A 12749-nucleotide genomic window follows, 5' to 3' on the forward strand; every position below is an offset into this window, starting at 1 on the left:
CTCCTCATTTTCTTTCTCTCATTGTAAAGTAATTCAGCTCTTTACCTTTTACCCTGTTGTAGAATACTTCCGCATGTAGAACAGTATGTTGATGGTTTAGAACTGGTTTGGAGCAGGAGTTACAAACTAAAGTGCTAATGAAGCCCAGAAAGGGATTGTAACTAAGTAAAGTGAACCACGTTTAAGAAAAAAGGAAAGTAACACATAGTTCTCTAAGCTGTCTTTAACTTTCTCAGTTTGGTAGAGCATGGCTACCAACATCCAGGTTACATCCTTTAAATACCATTCCTCACTCAAAGGAGCCAGGATTCCTGAAATGGCAGATTCTATGTCTGGGAAAATGTACATGATGAGATTGGGACAGTTTGTCCAACAGGTAACAAAAGAATTTTTGAAAGTTCATTAGGATGAAGTCAAATTAAGCAACAGACAAAAAATTATAAACCTTAGTAAAGACAATAACCTCTACGGATTGAAACATAAGAAATATGTTTAATTATATGAGCTCATAATACTAAAAACTATAAATTAGTCTCAAATGGGGGTGCTAATTATTTTGAGAAACTCATAAATAGAGGAAAAGAATCAAGCATTTATTCAGCCTTTCCTGTAAGAACTGTACCACTACATAAACAAATAATAGACAAGAAGATGTTTTTCTTATTAGAGGGATTTCATGTATTGAATGAAAACAGAATATTTTAATTAGACTATCAACATTTTGCAATCTTTATTGAGTTGATGGCTCCTGGCACTGAACACATACCAATGAGAGAGAGAACCTGAGATTTTGTGCCTCTTGATAGAATATACCACTACCGATGAAATATTATTTCCAAAAAAAAAAAATTTTTTTTAAGATTTTATTTATTTGACAGAGATCACAAGTAGGCAGAGAGGCAGACAGAGAGAGAGGAGGAAGCAGGCTCACCGCTGAGCAGAGAGCCCAATGCGGGGCTCCATCCCAGGACCCTGGGATCATGACCTGAGCTGAAGACAGAGGCTTTAACCAACTGAGCCACCCACGTGCCCGTATTTCCAAAAAAAATTTTAAGCCAGTTTACAAGAAATACAGACAATAGAGGAACATGCTAAATTTTATCATAGTAAATCAGCAAATTTCTGTGACAAATATTACAAAACAATCAACTAGGTTTATTGAACAAAAAATAGAAGAATGAGACAGAGGAAGAGGGATTGAGAGAAAGAAAAACAGATATGGAGATGGGAGAGGCTATAAATTAGAAATTATTTTAAAGATAGCAATCGATTACCTCATGTAGACCTTATTTTAATCCTGATTTAAACAAAGTGTGCCAATTGGAAATTTTAACACACTGGATAATTTATATATAAATGCTTACTGCTAAAGTTTCTGTGTGACTATACTATGATTACTTGATTATCTTATATAAGTGTTCCTATATTTTATTGTTATGTGCTAAAAAACAGAGAAAATCGTAGGGGGTCAGGGATTTCTTTTTTTAAATAACACAGTGGAGGGAAGTGGGTGGCAGATATAGATGAAACAAGATTGGACTTAAGTAATGACAGTTAAAGCCTTGAAATAGGGTCATGGAGTATTATTTAATTATACTGTCCACTTTCCTACATGTTTGAAATGTTTTATAATACAAGACTTTTAAAATAAAAAAAAAAATCTGAAATAAAGAACTACAGAATGGATTTAAGAAATATCTCAGTTTTGAGAGCCTGGGTGGCTCATTTGGTTAAGCATCTGCCTTTGGCTCAGGTCATGATCTCAGGGTCCTGGGATGGAGTTCCATGTTGGGCTCCCTTTTCAGCAGGAGCCTGCTTCTCCCTCTCCCTCTGTCTGCTGCTCCCCCTACTTGTACACTCTCACTCTCCCCCTGCATCAAATAAATAAATAAATAAAATCTTTTAAAAAAGAAAAGAAATATCTCAGTTTTGCCTTAATTCTACTGTAAGCAAAACAACAAAATGAGTATGATGGTAAAAGGCAACTGTCTCCCATCCATGGGCTTAGGACAGTGGAGACTGGCAGGGACTGTGCAGATTGAAGGGTGCACGCCCATTGCAAGAGTAGTGCCCATGATCCACACTGTGTATGGCAGCCAGGTGCATAATGCTAGATTTCTGATCTTTTCAGAAATGCTCTAAGTCGACATATGTAGTAAAATTATGTTTGGTGTTAAGTGTTGGCAACTAATGCAAATTTCTTTTAAATCATTCTATGGGTATATACTATATAGATAAAACGGAACATGCTATATTGCAAACTCGGGTTTATAAGGAATCATCACAGTATCTTAACAACTGGCTTCCTCATCACCAAAGGGGAGTCACTTGTCATAAAACACCAACAGCTAAGTCTCATAGAATACTGCCAGGAGCCCCTTGTTTGAGCTACACGCCTTTGATTCACCCCGTTCTGCCATGTCCAGTTGCTTTTTTGGGGGTCCAGTCTCTCCAGATTGAACCTTTGGCTGGAATGAGGACTTGACTCTTGACTCCAGACCCCCTCCCGCGGACAGTATTAGTGGGACCTTCAGAGTCTCAGGATGCAATCCAGCACCTCTTGCAGTGAAATTTCCATAAACCCTCATCTCTGTCCAGTACCACAAGCATCTATAAATTTTAAATTACCTATATCTATTATTGTCTCAACAATTAAAAACACTTTAAAACTTGCTTAAATCATAAATCATTTATTTATTTGTGGTCATTCTTCTAATTTCCTGAGCCCAGCTATGAGGCTTTGGTGCTCTCACACTGACTGATGTTGGGGGGGGGGGGTATGAAAGTTTCAAGCATACCCTAATTAAAAGAGTTTTAGTTCATGTCTCATTTAGAATTGGTTTTTAGTAGCAATTTTTCTCTCCATTAAATACTTTTTTTAGCACTGTAAAAAACCCAAACAAATAGATATCTTGTACAAGAGATTCTCAAAACATAACTGCAGGATAAGATCAGTGGAAGATCCATTAACAAAAGTTTTAGTTGTGTGGAGGGGTGTGGTCTGTGTGTGTGTGTGTGTGTGTTCTGGTATAATTACTTTGTCACTTGTGTTGTGTTTTTTTTCCCTATTTTTCTGAAAAAAATTCAATTTGTCCTTGTTTCATTAGCTTAAGCTAGAAAAATCTCTACTTAACAAAATCTCTAGAACTGTAGCAATTCAAATGTCCTTACATTTAAATTAAGCATTTATTGGCTCATACACTCAAATTAGTTAAAAAGAGAGAGAGAGAGAGAAAGAGAGAGAGAGAGAGTCATTATACAAAAGAATGTGCTAGAAAAGAAACATTTTAGACCCTATTAGGAGGTTCTAAAAAGAAAAGAGGTTTAGTTATTTTCCATATATTAAAAAGACTCAGAAATACATATGTATTTATAAAGGAGAAGTTTAGGTAAACTAAAATACTTATTTTGGCAAGAATCGTATACTTTATTATGAAAGCATGATTTATTTCATGCTGATTGAAAGTTATTTTTGTAAGAGCTGCAAGGAGATGTCTACACCTTGAGCTTTACAATGAAAACTGTTCTCTTTTTTATTTTGTTAAAAATATCTTCTCATGGGCACCTGGGTGGCTCAGTGGGTTGAGCTGCTGCCTTCAGCTCAGGTCATGATCTCAGGGTCCTGGGATCGAGTCCCGCATCGGGCTCTCTGCTCAGCAGGGAGCCTGCTTCCCCCTCTCACTCTGCCTGCCTCTCTGCCTACTTGTGATCTCTCTCTGTTCAAATAAATAAATAAAATATAAAAAAAAAAAAAATATCTTCTCATATATGAGTATACCTAACTATAAAGCATGATACATCTTTCATATGTTATTTACTTGAGTGAGAATTTTAAGCAAATAACAATATGTATTCTACTAGAAAAGAAGGAAAAAATAAAGACAACCAAATCAGACCTTAAAGAGGGCATTTATAAAATGATCTCATCCTCAGTAGATTACCCATGCCCTACTGTCTTAGCAGTGAACATTGCTCCCAAATCAAGAGATATTCAGAAGACCCAAGAAGTTGTTGAATAAAGAGAAACATAAGAGATTCTCACTAATCGTTTTCAGAGGGACACTAAAATAATATGGATAGTATTAATAATAACTATACAATTCTCTATTCCTATTTTAACTGCTATGCCTTCCTCTACCTACACAAATATGCCAAATCAACAAGGTAGTACTGTTCCTAGAAAATATTAGTTACAACAAATATCACTCTTGACCATTCCTTATTTGTATCCTTCTTATCATGTGTCCATGGCAAGGGTTAATTCCAGTAAATTCATGCGATGAATTTAATCTGACATTCAGAACACTGCCCCAACCAACATCAATCTTCTGTTTTTAGCTTATACTTTTAAATGGCATATCTGCAATATCCCAGGGGAGACAGAGCTGAAAGAACACAATAACAGAGAAATCTGAGCCTTAACAAGCTGAAAATTTTCATATATGTTCTAAGCCAACAAAATAAGATTTTATATCAAGGGCTTGTCAAAATGTATCATTTGCCCTAAAGACAAAAAAAGATAAAATACAGGCATTAGAAAACTCATAAGCAAAGTTTTCCAAAGTTTTTTCAGAATCAAAACACTCCAAAAAGTAATATAATATTATTTATGAACTAAGAACAAATATAATATCAAGTTTCTGAAAAAAAAAATGTCAAATGTTGAAATATAAAAGGAAAGAAACTCATCACAAAAATGCAGATGATGCGTTTGGCACCGCAGAGACACAAACACTTTGTGTATTGGCAGGTGTTGCAAGGGAAGCCTGTCTGGGAAGGTGTACAACAGAAGATCGAGGATTTCCAGACGTGTCGGTGATAGCAGCAGATGGCAAGGAGACATACAGAAACTAGAGGCGAGTGTGACATGGAGAACGCCTGCGTAGGAAATGTGGTACAGAGGAGAGGTGGCCATCTGCTCCACAGACAGTGTGGACACTGTGCCACCACACACTTGAATCTTTGATTCAGGAAGGCCAGGGATACAAGACTTGAAAGAAGAACCGGAAATGAAAACTTTTAAATGTGCAAGATTGAAGAAGGAACCTCAAATAAGAGTCTGGTGGGTCAGGATGGCACCCAGTTTCCTTGGTGAGTCTAACTGTCCTCACAGACCACTCAAAAGATGTTATTTATTTATTTATTCAGTCATTTAATCATTCATTCATTCATTCATTCATTCATTCATTTAGAGAGAGCATGAGTCAGAAGAGGGGCAGAGAGAGAGAATCCCAAGCAGACTGTGCACTCAGGACAGAGCCTGACTCAGGCTCGTTCCTACAACCCTAAGATTATGACTTGAGCTGAAATCAAGAGTTGGAAGCTTCACCAATGGAGCCACCCAGGTGCCTCTTCTCACAGACCACTCTAACATAGATGGCAGTTGGATCAGGGAATTGTTTCCTCATGACAAATACACGGTCATAGTAAGCATCTTCATGGGAAGTGCTTCCCTATCAAATTTCAAGTCACAGGTGGATGGTTTTGGACAACTGGCATAAACTAACCAGAAACAAGTGCTAAGAATGAAATAAAAAAGATTTTTTCAGTTTATAAACTTGCTTTCACTTAGAAACTAGTGGTTGTGTCCACTGGGAATCCTTGGATGTCTCTAAGAACACTTAGAGACTAAAGACTACTTTACCATTATTTGGATACTGGAGATTTGCTGATGTGTATGGGTGTTGGGCTGCAACTGTGATAGGCTTATGGGCTCTATTAACTGCCCAGAGCATTTACAAAGAGAGCACATGGGAAGTGTGAGGTAGATTAATGCAACTAATTTCAGCTAATAAACAAAAAGAACTATATACTCAATGAAGGATGCTTGCGGTTTCAGCCACAAAAAAAGACTCCAAACGTACACGTGCATCTGACTGAGACTTCTCTGGCAGAAGCAGAGCAAAAAAATACCATGATCTTTAATTTCTGAAAGTTTGACTATAAATGATTAAAGGATTTAATTTGGGTCTTTAGTTTCTCCCTGAAAATACAGTAATAGGAGGAGTTATAGTGTTCAAACTCAAAGCAGATGTATATTGTTGGCATTAACTTACTTACATAAATTTTATTCTATCGTTGAGGCTCATTGCCTAGTCTCAGATGAATTATATTGGACAACATGACTAGGCAAGGTTTAAAAAAAGAAATCAAATAAATGGTGAATTCTTCAGCCTGGGGAAGGTTTTCTCATCCTCAGTGCTATTGACATTTTGAGCAGATAATTCTTTTTCAGGGAATGCCCCATGCATTGTAAAATGTTTAGCAGGATCCCTGGCCTGTAGCCACTAGATGTTTGTAGCTCTATCTCCCCCATCCCCCAGTTGTGACTACTAAAAATGTCTCTACATATCGCCAAATAGTCCCTAGAGAACAAAATTCTTCTGATGGAAAACCTCTGGCCTGGAGTACAGTGTGGCCTTTAGGTTAATTTAATTAATGCCAGGCTCTGACTCATTTCAGAGCCTTTTTAACAGAAAAGTCTAAACTGTTAACCAAAACACACAAGGAAAGTGGGCTTTTCAGGAAACAGCCTCATGAAGATAGAAACTGGATTGCCCTAAAATTTTCTGTTTTCCTTTTCCAAGGGAGAACACCATATGCATACTTAACCACACAGAGAGTGATCAGCGTAACAGGTCATGGGAACCAAACCAAGAACCATATTCTACCCCTTTCTCCCCACATTTCTGCCCAGTCTCCTATAGAATAGGAGCCAAGAAAAAATGAGTGCCTTATTGCATTGGTGAAACTGGAACTAAGTAATGCCATTCCCTCCATTACCAGATTATATAGGTTCAAGAGCCAGTGAGTGGGAATGGAAGGGATCCCTCTCACTATTACACTTAATAATGCACCCACGGAATTTTTGGTGTCTGCCCCCACAGCCTTGGACTTGGTGATTTGAAGGACCTAGTTAGCAAGGGAGAAGTGCTTCCAATAAGAAAGGTAGTCATGTTCCAGGTAACTGGAAGCTAGGACAGCCCTCTGCCAGTGAAGACTTCACCTATCACTGAATCAAGAGGCAGAGATGGAGGTTACTCTATTCATCAGAGACACTGATTCCGATTACCATGGGGATCAGAGTACTAATTCTCCTACTGTCTCACAAATTTGGAAAGAAGTTCTTGGCTATAGCTGCATTCTTGACTCCTTAGGACTATAGCTGCTACCAGGCAGTTCCTGTGGGCTCCAGCAATACTGTTTTATCCCCTTTGCCTTTTTAGTTTTAGCCTTCCATAATTGCTAAGCCAAAACTGTTGCAATGAGCTGCAAGAATCTGCACAGGGTGTCTATCACGTCTGTTTGTCCTGTTATGTCTGATTTCTTCCCCTCTCAGCTGCCCCCTCATTCCCTCCATCCCACCTACACAGACCTCCTCAGTGTTGCTAAAACACAGCAGCACCCCCTGCCCTGGGGTTTCGTGCTTACTCTTCTCTCCACCTGAAACGCTTTTCCCTGATGCCTGGGATCATCTCCAATATAGTCCAGTGGAGAAGGAAAGATGGGAAGGGAGGCCATGAAGCCAGTGGCATAGAGGAAGCAAGGTGGGCTGTGTGGTGAGGATGGGCGGGTGAGCCCTCCTACACCCCCTACCTCTGTTACGTTTGAATTTTCCATTATAAAAAGTTGAAAAGAACCTCTGGGGTGGGGTCGGAGGCGTGTGCTTTAGCAGGTAGCCCGTGTGGTGCTCAGTAGGAAGCTGTTTGGTGAAACTTCCTCTCTGTTCCGCAGAGTAGGAGGTTGCCACATAGCTCTGGTTGCAGTTTCTCCTCATTCCTCCTGGTCGTGTTCTGCTCAGGAGCCTCTCCTTACAAGTCCCTGCTACATTCTTAGAATCTTTTCCTCTCTGATTTTCACCTTGGCTGTTCATCCAGTCTGCCAGCTCTTTATCTTCTTTAATAAGCCTTACAGTTTTCTTCAAAGCCTTTTGCCAGAAGATCAGCGGGCTTTCTGTCCTGCTCTCACATAATTAGAGTGCCGGGGGCAACAAGATAAACACAGAATATGCTCTTCAGGTCACTGGAAACACTCCCTCCATGTTTACAGTTCTGAGTTTACAGATGATCTACAGCTTTTGAGGCACCTCCTGCTAAATTGTCACAACAAAATGCCCTGAAATTTTTCTCTTGAACTTGCTGACACCGAGGATGTTAGATACTCCTAGGACCCAAGAGGGCTATAATCCTGTAGCACATAGCAAACAGCTGTTAGTTTATGAAGGTGTTGCTAATTAACAATTTGTATCAGCTAAATGTCAACTAGGACACTTCATAGGCACCATAAACACACGAAGGCGGTGGAGCCAAATTTTCCTAATTCTGGACATCTTGCCTGCTCTTCTCTGATGGGCTCCTTTTTCATTTTCTTTTTCTTTTTTTTTTTTTTTTAAGTACTATTACAGTGTAGTGAGCTGAGAGTTGGAGACAGATCAGCCAGTATCCGTAAGTTCTTAATCTTCAATGCCTTTATCTCTGAGATGAGCGGATCCGATGAAGAGATCTGATGATCTCGGAAGCCTTACTACCCAAAGTGTGCTCCCCAGTCTAGCAGCACTGGCAGCCCCTGGGAACTGCTCAGTATTGCATATTTCTAGGCCCCATTCCAGACCTACTGAATCAGTCTTTTAAACAGAACTTCACCATGGTACTTTTTCATTTCTGTTGTAAGAAAGCACCACAAACTTAGTGACTTAAAATGAATGTATTCTGTTATAGTTCTGACGGTCAGAAGTTTCGACACAGATCTCACTGGGCTAAAATCAGGGTGTTGAAAGGCTGCTTTCCTTCTCAAGGCTCTATGAGATCATCTATTTCTTTGCTTCTTTTAGCTTCTAGAAAACCTGCATTTCTTGGCTTCTGGCTTCCTCCCTTCATCTTCAGAGCCAACAGTTTTGTATCTCTGACCTTACTCCAGAATCACATGCCCCTTTAGTCCTAAACACAGTGGGGAGAAGTTCTCCACTTTTAAGGGCCAATGGGATTACATTAGGCCCATGTGGATTATCTAAAATAATCTTGTCATCTCAGAATTCTTAACTAAATCACATCTGAAAATTCTTTTTGTCGTATAAAGTAACATATTTCCATTTCCAGGTATTATGATATAGGCATCTTTGTGGGCCATAATTCTGCTTACCCCACACGGAATTTCAAGAAGTTCTACTAGTTACAACATATTCAACTATAAGGAAATACATGGGATTCTTTTATTTGTTGTTCATTATATTTTCCTGTTATAAGCTGAATTGCATCCCTCTACTCCTCTTCCCCATCCCAAAATTCATACGTTGAAGTCGTAACCCCTAGTATCTCAAAATATCACTTTACTTGGAGATAGGGCCTTTAAAGAGGTATTAAGGTAAAATGAGGTTATGGAGCGGGGTGGCACTAATGCAAAATGACTGGTGTTTTTATAAGGAGACTGGATTAGAAAGCAGACAAGCATAGATGGGAAAAAAATCACATAAAGGCAGAAAATACAACCATCTATAATGCAAGGAATGAGACCTCAGAAGAAACCAAACCCAGCAAGACCATGATCTTGGACTTCCTGCCTCCAGCCTGTGAGAAAATAAATGTCTGTTGTTTCAGCCCTCCAATCTGTGATACTTGGTCATGACAGCCCTAGGAAATTAATATGTTCCCCAGTGCAATTTCAACATGCTTTGAGCCAACCATCTACACTCTCATCCTTACTGCTTTACTATTGAGCTACAGAAGTCCTCCTGAACTGAGTTTAATCACTCTTGTACCTCTCTGATGTAAACTCGATCAGTGTTACACAGAATCATAACCCAGCCTACTTACTTTCCCTGGTGACTCAGTTTGTGGAAAACATGTTCATCTTTCTTAACAAAATGCATAAACTCTGCTCAGTTCTTTATAAAATCTGGTTGCTTTACCCAAGATCATGTGCTTTTAATTATTCCCTCTTTTCCCAGGATTATCTGTCATCTGCCGGTGAACCTTCTCTAACTACAAAAACACTGAGTTCTACCTGTTCAATAGAACCACCACCTTATACCTCTGTGAAAGCACCACTGGAAAAAGTAATCTGTACTCAGCGTCTGCATTCTTATCACCAAGTCACTGCTTCACACCTCACAATCTGACTTCTGTCCCAAACGTTGGGCCAGAACTACCACCTCTGCTATCACTGGCGACCATTTTTATGACTGCCAAATCTAGTAGTCTCTTCTCACTTCTCATTCTCTTTGATCTGGCTACACTTTCGTCAGTGTGATGGTACTCTTTTATAATGCTGTACTATTTCTTTTTTCTTTTCTCTCTTCTCTAACCCCTCCTTCTTTGCCTCTTGTACTAATTCCATTTCTAAAAATGGTCAGTGAAGCCTTACCATGTTGCAGATCAGTGCTGATTCCCACCCTTAAAGAATTTGCTCTTTCTCTTTCCTACCTGAAGTGGGCTCTTCCCATGTTTAAATGCAATTGTTTCCCAAAGATCAGTCCTTTATATTCTCAGTGTTTATGGTCTTTCTCATAATAATGTCACCCCTAATGATTATGACTAAGTCTTCAGTACAAATTATTCCTAAAACTCTATTTCTTTTCCATCACTTTCACTGTTTTTCTATTAGTATGTTGCTCCACTGTTTCATATTCAATGTCTGAAATTAAACTCCGTACAAATTATGAAATTATGCATTGAAATTATGAAATTATGCATTGAAAAAGATAGAATATATAATATTAAATATCTTGATAGACTTTACCATTTGGTTAAAAGTAATAATTTAAATTTTAATGTGGGTAAGTGCAAAGACCTACAAATATTAACCATATAGACACAATGATGAAAGAATAGTTCTTATAAAAGAATCTGTAAAAGGAGGTATGAGACTACATTAAAAAGCTAGTAAATCTTAGACCGTATTTAGAGACCCTAGTTTCTAAAGCAGCAAGAAAGAAGGGCATTCTGTTGTTGTCTGGGCAGATAATACTAGAGTCAAACTTTTGAAATATTTGTTGAAACTTACGAATGATAGCTAGCCAAAGAGCATGAGTAAAAACAATCAAGAGGGAGGGTATCTGAAAATTGTTTCTATGGCAAAACATTAAAAAAAGATAAAAAAGGAAATACTTTGGATCAAATTGCTAGCTTCCCAAACCAAAAGAAGCTGAAAATCGACAAAACAGATGAAAAAATATGCTGAAGACAGAGAGCATTGTTTAAAGCAACAAATGAATTGGAAATACTTAAAGCACAACTGACAAAGAAAGATAGTAAACTTCAAAAATGATGAGAAGAATGAGATCAACTTGTTGCAGCTTTAGAAATACAGCTAAAGGTACTGATCTCCAGTAACATACAGAAAAATAATGTAACTGTACAATTAAAAAAGATTACATCGGAGACTTCTGATACAGAAGAACAAACTGTAGATAGACATTTGAGTTCAATAGATACTGTCAGAGTTAAAACTGAACCTCAAACAAGTTTTGAAGTTCTATGAATGAAGTGAAAGAAGGTTCTGTAGTCCTTGACTCTTGTGAAGTTTCAACAGAAGATAATCAAACTATACAATTTCCAAAACCTGAGTTAGAGATTCAATTTACACCTTTATAGCCAAACAACATGGCAGTGAAACATCCTGCTTGTATTTCACCAGTGACAGATGGTTAGGTTTTCCAACACCCAGAAGAGGAAGACTAATGAAATGGAGTAAAGTAGTATATTTCTAAGATGGTGAAGAGCAGAAATAGCATTAACCATACACCAGAGGCTCTCTGCCAGGACTGGGTGAAAAGTGAAAGTAAGAAAAATGCTATATCCAGAACTAATTTGAAATCCCCTATTTTTGAGCATAGGAATTCTTCTGTCAAGAAGGAGCAAAAGGCTTGCACACATCTGTCATCTTCTTTATGGAGTCAAGCATCCGTAGTTAGTATAAATTAGGCCTCTAAAAAAAAAGAAAGAATGCTACAGAAATTTGGAGACTTCTTAGAACATTTTCCAATAATTCTTCAACCAAAAACAAAGAAAATAATTGAAACAATGAACTCTTCAGTGTTCTCAAATATAGAAGTTAAGAAAATGTGTCTCAACCAAATCAGGGCAAATGGAAATTATATACAAATGAAATTTCATTTCCTATTACATATATTTGGCCAAGTGATTTTGAAGACCCATAAAGTGAAGGAGAGTAATCATTAGATTCTCAATGACTTTGAACTAAAACAGCCAAATAAATCACTTATGTAGAATATTTTAATATAAATTTTATGTTCATAATCATAACTTGCATCCTGACTTTTCAAAGATAATTATATGTATCAGGATGCATTAAATCCTTCTGTATACACATTATTATTTGATACATGGTATAATTTTAATTCAACAAAGAAAATAAGTCAACAATACCAAAAAAATGGCTAGCTTCAAGTGTTTGAGGAACTGACATGTTAAAATGTGGCTATAAAGGGCAAAACACATGATAAAATCTGACTCAGTATGGAAGTTCTTTCTAACAATGACATTAAAAAACATATACAATTGCCACGTAATGGTCTCTGCATCACCAAAATTCTACATTTCCAAAAAATGTCCAAGAATTTAGGGGCTATGTTGAAGAAACTCCATCTAACTGTTAGACAATGGACTTTGGATTCAAATAGTATTGAATTCACACACTGGCTTAGTGACTTCCACCTAGGTCATCTTGGAGAAGTTGTTTAGTTCTCTCAGCTACATCTATTCGTATATAAAATTGAATAATATTAACCTTGA

The 12749-nt window shown here is 37.8% G+C and overlaps 1 pseudogene; it reads left to right on the forward strand.

Annotated features, from left to right (window-relative positions):
- The first annotated feature begins 247 nt into the window (after positions 1 to 247).
- LOC131834615 (kinesin-like protein KIF20B) lies at positions 248 to 12211 on the forward strand (annotated as a pseudogene).
- Positions 12212 to 12749: the final 538 nt, after the last annotated feature.

The sequence above is a fragment of the Mustela lutreola genome, chromosome 6, assembly GCF_030435805.1.
Source record: "Mustela lutreola isolate mMusLut2 chromosome 6, mMusLut2.pri, whole genome shotgun sequence".
Lineage (NCBI taxonomy): Eukaryota > Metazoa > Chordata > Mammalia > Carnivora > Mustelidae > Mustela > Mustela lutreola.